Source organism: Silene latifolia, chromosome 5 (genome assembly GCF_048544455.1).
Source record: "Silene latifolia isolate original U9 population chromosome 5, ASM4854445v1, whole genome shotgun sequence".
NCBI classification, from domain to species: Eukaryota; Viridiplantae; Streptophyta; class Magnoliopsida; order Caryophyllales; family Caryophyllaceae; genus Silene; species Silene latifolia.
In genome coordinates, this window is record NC_133530.1 from 76,851,843 (window position 1) to 76,858,868 (window position 7,026).

Here is a 7,026-nt window from a genome sequence, read left to right on the forward strand (position 1 = left end):
AGCAAAAAGCCGAGATATGTTCCAGAATGACTATGAAATCAAATGCTAAAGGGAATACTGCTGAAGTCTATATAGAATCAAGACATCGATGAAGATGGTCAGCTGGCACCCTCACTTAGCCTTTCGCACATCATACATCCTAAGTCCTTCTCAAGACTGTTACAGGGAGACAGTTAAGGAATTTTGAGAATCCTCTCAAGCTCGTCAAGTACACCCATCCTTTAGGGCCAAGACATGGAAACTTGATCCCGTATCAATTAACCTACCTTTATGTGCTCAGGCTACATCAAGCCAAGAGACTCTATTTCCAAGCCATATTACAAGTCATAATCCCATCAAGCCTTAACTCCACAAAATCAAGCTCCAGAGATTTGCCTATCAAAGCCTCTTATTCCCGAGCCCCATATTCCAAATATCTAATCCAGTTTCACCTTGACCCAGACAGGGAGTCTTCAGATACTTTGCTACTCAGAACGGGACATACCCATATCCATCCCCAGGGTCCACTTTCGAGTGCGCTCACACGACAAGGAATTTTTTTACAAAATTAGTTATACCTCTTTAGTCTATGATCAAAGGGAGTTGTCTCAAATCGATTCTTCGAGTCACCAAAGGAAAATACTCTCCTGATCCATGCACTTTAAGGCCTTGACCAAGTAGCTTAGGCACACACCAGAACTACAATCCGGTTTGATTTCACCTCTTCAGGTGGATACGTAAGTAGTCCTTTCTTCCACAAGAAGGATACAACTACAACACCCAAATAAAACTTACAAAACCTGAACTACGACCTGGTTTGATTTTACTTCACGGGAATACGTAGGCAGTCCTCATGGACACAACCATCCCAACTTTTAACTTTCGAGCTCAATTCTCAAAGCAGCTCAAAACTACGATCTGGTTTGATTTTGCTTCACGTGAATACGTAGGCAGTCCTCATGGACACAACCATCCCCACCATAAACTTTCAACCTCAATTATCGACACACATTTCACAACCATCCCTTTCCATTTCATAACCTTCCAGCCACAATCTCCATTTATACCTCTTTACTGGTGGCTCCTTTTTGTCGCCAGTCTCTTTTTTACCAAAGTCTAAACTCATCTTCTCATCCTGCGGACTTCTCTTCCGAGATGACACCCTTCCTTCATCCTTCCTTTTACCCTTCAAGTCTTATTTGAGTCATGCTAGTGCTTGGTCCGGATAATGACAAAGGTCTTAGATCGATTCTCCAAGTTATCGTGTCTCAAGAGGGGTCTGTTTTACAGCAAATGATGTCAAAAGATATCCAAGTAGACAGCTGATCCATGGCTCATGCCTTGCCTTTTTATGTCTCCATCATTCTTGCAATTATTCTACCTTTGGAACTGATACGCGTTGTCACCCACACTTGGCTAGGGGTTGCGCATACTTAGGCAAAGTCTGTTAAGGTCATACCTGTGTCGCGTCAAATCTAAGTTAGTGTCACGTCAGTCAAACCTAAGTCTACATTTTGTATCCTGGTGAGTTGATGTCGTGTCGAGTCATGCATCTAGAGCCCATTTGAATATGCATAACGCATTACAAGCAGTAAGTTCCACTTTTATTTAAACAATTTTATAAAGAAACGGATTTTGCAAAATCCATGTGCTTCCTCTTTTAAGGTCCATGTGTTGATTGCTTACGTGCATATGTGTTTTGTGCTGTTTGCCTATTAGATTGCGTTCTTGTGTGGCTACTAACCATGCAGGTAAGTATAAGAAGGATAGCTCGCTCCAACTGAGGGCTTCGCCAAAGTCTTCATTCTCCCCAACGGCGGTCAAGATATTCCCTAGCAGTATTCGCAGTGATGCTCAAGCAACATATGGCTTCGTTTTTGCGTTCTCTTCGTCCGAATCGGCATTTTATTATAGAAGACTACAGACAGCCACGACATTTTGGTTCCCCAGTGAAAGTTTGCTTGAGGACAGAGACAGGCAGATTCCCCAGAGTCATCGATATTTTCTCCAGCGAGAGTTTTCTTAAGGACAGAGACGGCATATTTCCCAGAGTCATCGATATTTTCCCCAGCGAGAGTTTGCTTGAGGACAGAGACAGGTAAATTCCCCAGAGTTATCGATACGCTCTCCAGTGAGAGTTTGCTTGAGGACAGAGACAGGCAGATTCTCTCAAGTATGATTTCTTCTTGTGGCTGGCGAGCTTCCTCACGTAGTCTAATGGACTTTAAACGACCTTCCCCGATAGTCGACAGACTCTAAAATGTTCCCGACGACAGGTCCTTGGCTCAGACCTCTTGAACCGCCTCGCGTCGCCATAGTAGTCAGGTTGTAATCTTCGATTGACAGAGACAAGGGCACTTTCCACGCATATTCGAGTCGCGCAATCACTAAACGATAATTTAGTAAATCTCGTTTCGTCAAACATGTAAGTCTGAGGGTGTAAAATCCTATTTATTTTATTGTAACTTTTATTTTTGTATTACGGATGTAAGGTTTATATCAAAAGCACGCATAAACCGTCTTAAAAACCACCTTTCAAAACCGTATTTACAAAACAGGAGAGGTCTGACGTCGAGAAGAAACGCAGCAGCAGCTGCGCCTAATCGAAGAGTCGCAGTGCATGTTGCGCCTCTTCCTGAGGCTCCTGTTGCTCCTGCTCTTCTTCTTCTTCCTTGATCTTCTGCAATTTTCTATTTTTCTTATTTTCATTCGTTTCTTTTGTTGTATCAGTACATAAATCGCATCTTAATTAATCCTTTCCAATTATAGCGTTTAATCCCGACTTAAATCCCTTATAATCAATATTTGCAGGTTTTCATCGTCTTATTCAAACCCATATTTTAGAGGCTCGATTCATTCATATCAAGTCTCTAGAGTTCATCTTTTGTATATATTTTCCTTTGCATAATTTAATTTAATTAATTCAATTTCATTTTCAGGTTCAAAGTTTGTTCCTTTATTAAATCCGACACGAGTTCGTCATAACTATGTAAACCGCTGTAAATTCTCATCTTTAATTCGTCTTATGACAATATCAGTATGCATATAATCTACTAAATCACTTTAACTTGAGTCGTATATCAATAATCGACCTTAAATTTACCAATAAATATTAACTATCCGCGGTTCTGATTTCGCAGCCAAAATCCAACTGGAGAACAGACGCAGGAGGTGTTGCGCCTCTTCCAGAGGATGCAGTGGATGATGTGCTTGTTCTGGGTTGGCTTCTGTCCTTGACTTCTTTCTCGCTTTAACGTAGCTTCTAATTACGATTTAAATTGACTATTAATCTTATTATCACCTCTAATCTGACATATTTTCATACTTTTAGTTCTAACTTTGTTTTCCTTTTATCTTCTTCTTTGAAATCCTGTCATCGAGCGTGCTTTTGACGTAAATTAATTAAACCGTTGTAATCCTTGTAATTTTAATTGTTGTATTCATTTATCGTAATTATCATTTATATATGATTTTATTGTATGGCTTTCACATGTAATTAATCTAACTTCCAACTTCGACCCCAATTTGTTTGCTAAATTACGTGTTCACCGACATAGTCTAATTTCACATGATAGGGTTAATCTTTTGTTTGTTAGATTGCATGCATATAATTGACAGCATATCAACTATGAACGATTTCCCTAATCATTAGTAGAGGCCGCTATCGAGGCGAGCGGGATTAGGTGTTCTATTAAAGAGCTTCCTAATACGTACCCCTCACCCCTTACTCCAGATCTCTGTGAACATCCGTATTCATTGGCATTCACGAGAGTCATTCTTGACATAGAATGCTAAGGGTAACGAGTTCTTAGTGTTCATGTCACTACTTTGTGTCTTGACATGGCACGAGGTATTCGAACGGTTCTAATTTCCCATAAAAATTGGTGGCGACTCCACAAATGAAGGCTTATTCAAGCCCTTTAACGCGCGCTACGGATGGCCCATGTCCACATGTGATAAGTGAAGTCTTGGTAAAGGAGCTGGAAGGCCAACAACACCCTGTCTATTATATAAGTAAAAGTCTACTAGATGCTGCAATGAGGTATGATTTACTTGAAAAGTATGTTTTAGCTTTGATCATGTCATGTGCTAAGTTGCGTCCTTACTTTGAATGTGATGTGACCATAATTAGCGCATATTTAGCCCCCGAATTAACCTTGTTCTCATGCTTTTTAGTGCATATTTGGGTCATTTATTATCTTTAGTTCTTTGTTTTGCATATTCTTTGAAATTTTGATCCCTTGGTAGGAAAGGAGTAAGAATCTTCCATTTTCATGGCCAAACGAGACTAAATTGATCGAATTCAATAACCAAGCATCAAGGAGAGACAAGATTAGAAGGCCTTTGTACATATGATAGTAGATGAGCAATGTTGAGAAAGGATCCTTGAGTCCCCAAGGAAATCCCCAAGGAATTTATGAAGAAAAGGGAAGAAAAGAAGAAGAAATCTTGCTGAGGCACAATCCGTGCGGATTGTCTTCAATCCGGCCGTCCTCCACCTGCACAATCCGTGCGGTTTTCCAACAAGACGCTCGGGTTTAGCCACCACAATCCGCCCGGATTCTCTTGAATCCGCTCGTGTTCCTTCGCCAGAATCCGCCCGTCCCGACACAAAACCGCTCGGATTCCTCTACAGCGCGATTTCCTCTTCCCCAAGCTACAAAGAAAGAAGCCCTTCCTTCGAAAAATACCGGCTCCTCCCTGCTCAATCTAAAAAGTGTAATTACTAGTTTAGCCCTTAGTTAACCCTAATGCATCCCCCTAATTTCCACTATAAATACCCCATTAGTCTAATTAGAAGAGCATGTTCTTCTTATCAATAATTAGAGTAGTTAATATCAATCAAATCTCTCTTTAGTTTTGTAATCAACAATTAATCAAGTTCTAATACAAGTTTTATTTCCTTAATCTCTCTTTTGTTCATCCTTTATTTTGGGTAATTGAAGATTATTTGGGTTATTATTGGGAGATTGACAACCTCTCAATCAAGCATCAAGTACTTCTTTTATCTTTGCTTTATTATTGGAATCATTAGTAGGTATAATTCTCTTAATCCCTTTTTAATTATTGTTAATTACTTTCATTTATTCATCATGTTTCATTTTGTTGGTATGATTGACAACCTTGCTAGCATGATCAACATGATAATGAGTGAGTAGTCTCTTAGCTAGGGTTAATGGGTGATTAGGGGAAACCAACATGGGGAATGATTCATGCTTAAATTAATATGCTTTCATGTTTTATTTGCTTGCTTGTTTTGATCTCAACTCATGCACATGTAATGTTTGATGAAATGCGAGCCTATGAATCCTTGCATTTTTTACCCATCACCTACCTTTTCAATGAGACTTGTAAGACATAAACCAACTCGAGTCTCATTAGACCATGCATGTTATTGAGTAGGGAAGATTAAGTCGACTTGTAGGTGTTGTACAATCTAATCGATTCGGCTCCGGGACCCAAACTTTCCTAGGATTGTAAGATATAACCCAACTCAATCCATCACAACAATAATTGCTTGCTTATAATTTGAGATCATGTTTGTATGATCAATTCCCATGATTCCCCTATGATCCCATGACACCCTAGTGCTTTTTATCAATTGTCTACAACCCTTTTAATTCATCTTGCTTGTTTATTTACATTGCTATTTTAGTTAGTGACCTTCTACATCAACCCAAATTGTGACACCCCTAAGACACCACTAGTTTCAATAGAAATCTCATTTCAATACCCGTCCCTTGGGATCCGACCTTTACTTGCCTCTTTACTAATTGTAGAGTTGTTTGTGAAGCTATAAATTGTGTTTTGATTCGGACGTGACCCAACGACCACACCTTTAATTGTGAACACGAAACAGACCGATCAAAAATGGCGCCATTGCCGGGGACGGTGTTTGCTTGATTTTGATTTCTTTACATTGTTATTAGTTGTGTTTTTCTTTGCCTTGGGGAAGTAAAACTCCTCAAGGTTTGTTCTAATTGTTTTCAAGTTGTTTGATATTTTCCATGTCTAGAAGGTCACAAGGTGATTTGTTACCTTTTGACTGTGAAATTGAAAGAACCTTGACGAACAATAGGAGACTTGCTAGGAGGAATTTGAGAGTTATTAGTGAGGTTATTCAACCAACTATTGAGTTCATCAACCCTTTCGTAATAGAAGGAGAGGAGAACCCATTACACAATATCACCCAAAATCAACCTACAATGCCTAAATTCTCGTCACACTCCGTACCCACCGAGGAGAACCTACCCAATGGTACTCCTACACCACAACATCTAACCGGAAATTTTATTGCCAAATTCGCCTTTATCCAATTAGTCGAAAGGAGCCAATTTGGGGGGATGCCTAGTGAAGACCCTCATTCTCATATGGAAACCTTTTGTGACTATTGTGATGTGATTTCTCAAACCGGTGTAAGTCAAGACCAAATTCGATGGGTCTTATTTCCTTTTTCTCTAATTGGCACCGCGAAGCAATGGTTGAAGGGCCTTGATAAGGCCACTCTCGGAATAGATTCTTGGAAGAAGTTGGCTCTAGCTTTCTACAAAAAATTCTACCCACCGGAAAAGACTAACATGCTAAGAGCTCAAATTACGGGTTTTAAGCAAAGGGATGAAGAATCTTTGTATGAAGCTTGGGAGCGGTTCAAGGGAATTTGTCGCTCATGTCCTCACCATGGACTTAGCGAATGGTTCTTGGTACAACAATTTTGGAATGGTTTATATGAAGATTCAAGGAACATTCTCAACATGGGATCAAATGGAATGTTCACCGAAGTTGATGACAATCAAACATGGAACAAGATTGAGGAAATGGCGGTCCATAACTCACAATATAGTAGACCTCGCAAGGCTACTAGAGGAGGAAAGCATGAAATGGACTCCATTAATCAATTGGGTGCTCAACTTAGTGCTCATATTGACACAATCAATTTGAAGTTTGAAAAAGCTATGGCTAGACTTGAAGAAGTCTCAAAATCACCAAAGCATCATCTTAATGCCATGACGGCATCTTCATCAATCCCAAGTGGGATATGTGAGAATT

General features: G+C 39.8%; 1 non-coding gene across 1 annotated transcript; it reads right to left on the reverse strand.

The window, feature by feature from the left end:
- Positions 1-6,557: 6,557 nt before the first annotated feature.
- LOC141657981 (small nucleolar RNA R71) lies at positions 6,558-6,664 on the reverse strand. The gene has a single exon (XR_012548894.1). It is a non-coding gene; the product is annotated as a small nucleolar RNA R71 (small nucleolar RNA).
- Between the last annotated feature and the right edge of the window lie 362 nt (positions 6,665-7,026).